This window comes from Propithecus coquereli, unplaced genomic scaffold (assembly GCF_000956105.1).
Source record: "Propithecus coquereli isolate 6110/MARCELLA unplaced genomic scaffold, Pcoq_1.0 Scaffold291, whole genome shotgun sequence".
Taxonomy (NCBI): Eukaryota; Metazoa; Chordata; class Mammalia; order Primates; family Indriidae; genus Propithecus; species Propithecus coquereli.
The window spans coordinates 909,639-913,362 of record NW_012148519.1 but is presented as its reverse complement, the minus strand read 5'-3'; the positions used below and the strand labels follow the sequence as shown (position 1 = coordinate 913,362).

General features: G+C 60.2%; 1 long non-coding RNA gene across 1 annotated transcript; it reads left to right on the top strand.

Moving 5' to 3' along the window:
* Nucleotides 1-1,738: 1,738 nt before the first annotated feature.
* Nucleotides 1,739-3,718, top strand: LOC105813870. Its single transcript, XR_001137674.1, has 4 exons — nucleotides 1,739-1,798; nucleotides 2,203-2,395; nucleotides 2,643-2,897; nucleotides 3,131-3,718. It is a non-coding gene; the product is annotated as an uncharacterized LOC105813870 (long non-coding RNA).
* The last annotated feature ends 6 nt before the right edge of the window (nucleotides 3,719-3,724 follow it).

Here is a 3,724-nt window from a genome sequence, read left to right as displayed (position 1 = left end):
TCTGCCCCCAGCTTTCCATAACTCCTTCTTCTCGGCTTCCTCCACTTCTTCCAGGAGACGTTACCCTCGCGTTCTTGTACTTGGACGTTCCAGCCTTATTGGAGAGCTGGCCAAATGTTTGTCTTTTATGGACTTCACATTTGCAGTGTGCTTATTGTCTTAGTCCATTTGGGCTGCTATTACAAAGAACCATAGACTGGGTGGTGTATGAACAACAGAAATTTATTTCTCACTGTTTTGGAGGCTGAAAGTCTAAGATCAGGGTGCCAGCATGGTAGGGTTTTGGTGAGGGCCCACTTCAGGTTGCAGACTGACATCTTCTCACTGAATTCTCACTTGCTAGAAAAGAGCGTGGGAAAACATCGAGGATGGCTGGTCAGGCACCCTATTGCTGCCATGCCCACATCCCCACATGTGCCCATTGTGCCCACGCACCTGCCTCCAGGCTAAAACTCAGATTCAGGGAGGGGCTGGGCCTGGTCCACCTGCATTGTCTGGGGCCTTCTCTTTGACCAGCGGATGACCTCCAGCAGATAAAAGGAACCAGGCTTCTAGGGGGAAAGAACATAAAATTGACTGAGGTCCCTCTGTGACAGGTTGTGCAGGTGGAGTCTGAGGGAGGGATCCAGCAATCCAGGGGTGGAGGGATCTGCAGGGTGGGGGAGGGGCTGTGGGTCAGCCACCTCCTGTCAGGGCCCCTCCCCCCCACACCAGCAGCCCTTTGTGACAGGGAGGCCAGAGCTCTGTGATGCGGGGCTGGACCCTGGTCAATAGGCCCAGAGGAGACTCCCAGGGCTCAGGGGCTTGAGGGCAACAGTGCGATTCAAGATGGAGAATCATCTCTCTCCTCTGAAAAGCCTTAGTGACACAGGGCTGAGCCCCAGCTGCGCTGCCTGGGTGGCAGATCTCATGCTGGGCTTCCCCTGTGGACTGGGGCTCTTTCTCCTGTTACTCCCCTGCCTCCATGGTGACCCACCCTCACCAGCCCATGGGCAGAAGAGAAGCATCAGTAAGGTGAGGACAGTCGGCCCAGACCCAACAGAGAATGACTCTCTCTTTCCTTTTTACCATTATTTCTACTTTTCCAAATTGACTGGAGACCCCTGAGATGGGACATGTCCTTATCCTGCCAGGCCCAGGTGGGGCAGGGAAGTGACAGTGGTGTGGGTTTCTATCCCAAGCTCTCAGACCCCATGTGCAGGTGTGCAGGCGGCATCAGGGCCAATCAAACGCCAGCACTCAGGGGCCGGGACGAGGTGATGACAGAGCTGAGGTCTCTGTGGGAGGAAGTCCCCGGGCTCCATGCATCAGGCATCAGTCCCCTTCCCGTGGCTGGCGCCTCAGCCTGGCTTTCACTGTGTCAGGTGACCTGAGGGCTGTGCTGAGCCCCCCAGAGCCTCCCATCAGACACCGCAGTGGCCTCTGGCCTCCTCGGGAAGGAGGACCCTGCCTGACAGCAGGATCCATAGGCCTGAGTCAGTGAGTTTCTCCAGCAGAGGAATGGTGACAAAAGACACCCATGGTGGATCTCACATGGAAAATCCCTCCGTGCATGTTTCAAAGAAGGATGACAAAAGATGCTTTTATGCACCTTAAAAATGAGTGGAAGGAGAGAAAAGCAGACAGAGGTCCCTCAGGTAGGTGCAGAAGGTCACGTCCTCCACAGACACTGAATGTCTGCAGCTCCTCTGGGGGGAGGCGGGTAGGGCCGGTCCCAGCCCCCTGTTTCTTGTCCCTCAGCGTGTGGCGGCGATGACGGGGAGGCCCCGGAGCGGGAAGAAGAGCTGCGGTCTGAAAGGTAAGGCTCTGGCCCGGAGTCCCCGGGGGGACTTAGCCTCGCCGATCCTGAGGGACGAGTCTACCAGGAAGTCAGCTGCAGAGGGCTGAGGGGGCTCCTGGGAAGGAAATGGGACCCGGGATTCTTCTCAGATCCTGTGCCAGGCGTGAAGCCAGGTGGGCCCGGAATGGCTGCTGCCCACAGCGGGGAGGTGGGGGTGAGCCATCAGCAGCTGGGTGTGCATGCAGGTGGGGCCTCCAGGCCCAACTGTGGACAGCGGCTCGGCCTGCCTAAGGCTGGTTCATCTTGGAGGTGACCCTGGTCTTGTCCCCCGCAGGGGGCGTGTGAGGATCCTGGGGGATGGATATGGAGCACTGAGAACACGATAAAGCGCTGCCTGCTGCGCTTTTTTCTGTCACTGCCAGGTTCTCATGGCCTGGACACTGATGCGTGGGCTGCAGGGCCAACCCCCGACGGTCTGTCCTAGGGGGACAGTCAGCCTCCTGCAAGATACCCAGGCCCCTCCCCTCCGTCCTAATCCGGATCCTGATTTCCAGCTCGTAGAGATGGCCCGAGGGAACTGGAGGTGTCTATGGACCTGACTCCACTTGTGCACAGGTGAGGGCCTCTCCCCTTGTCTCCCTGTCCCCCTTCCTACCAGGGCCCGGGACGGGACCCCAGGCCTAGGGCTGACCTGGGAGGGGGAGATGAGGGAAGGGGAAAAGGGATGTGACTGGAGCCCTGGGGCCTGGGAGGGGCAGAGCTCTGTGGAGTCAGCATGGGGACAGTGGAGGGGCGGTGCGCCCTGCCTGCCACCCTGGCCCCACCCAGCCGTGCTGCAGCTCGTGCCTCCTGTCTCCCACAGCCGCCTGGGGAAGCTCCCTGACCAGGGGCGCTTTCATCAGCTCTCATGTCCAGAAGCGCCGGGGCAGGGGTGCAAGGCAGCACCTGCCTGAGTGGGGAGCGTGTGGAAGATGCTCGTGCCACCGCCTCATCCCCATGGGCTCCCCTCGCCCAGCACCGTCCACCTCCGGGCTTCACCCTGTCAGCAGAAGCGCTCGGAGACCAGTCTGACTTGAAGACAGTCCCCTGGGCACTGTGCGGTACTGCTCACCTCCAGGTAACTCATGTCTGGGGCCTCCCTTCTCGACCACCTCAGGCCTTGAAGGCATCATCTGGTTCCTGTCCCGGTGGGGGGCGGCGGCCCAGGCCCTGTTATTCCCCACCTCGCGCCACAGCACGCCCCAGCGAGAGCCTCTTCTCCACCGTCCACCAGAGGCTTTGCTCTGGGGAGACCCTGTGCACAGACAGATCAAGGGTGGTGACCCCACTTTCATCAACCCCGATGTCCAGATGCTCCTGGAGATGCTCCTCCCCAGGAGAGCAGAACTGAAGCTGTGGAAGGAGGAGGAAAAGGAGGGGTCGTTTCTGCAACACACGAGCCCAGACTGGCCCCGGGTTCTCTGGGGATATGTAAGTCAGCGGGCTGGGAGCCGGACACCGCAACCCCACACTTCTTCTGGAACGCGAGTGACACACCAGAGCAGCTGCCCGGTCCTCAGCAGCTCCCCGATCCCGCATGGCTTCGTCTCGTTCGGTGAAGTCCCTGAGGCTTTTCCGCTGCAAACTGGGGCTGAAGCGCCTTCGCAGCCTCCCCAGGCCCAGCCCTGGCCCCAGCACGTGACCCGGCCCCAGCCTTGGACTCAAATCTTGTCCCAGCCCCAGCCCCAGCCCCACATCTGGATGAGAAACACACCCAGGCCTCTCTCCCGCCCCACCTCCCCAGACATCCCATCCTGCTCTGCGCCCCACTGTAGAGGGGACCTTAAAGGAGACCCTAGAACCAGTGGCCCCACATCCCAGGAGAAGGCGCAAGTCCTCATCCCAGCTGAAAGTGAACATCTGGGATGGCCTCGCAGAAGCCACAGAGCTGGAAGAGGATTTTAC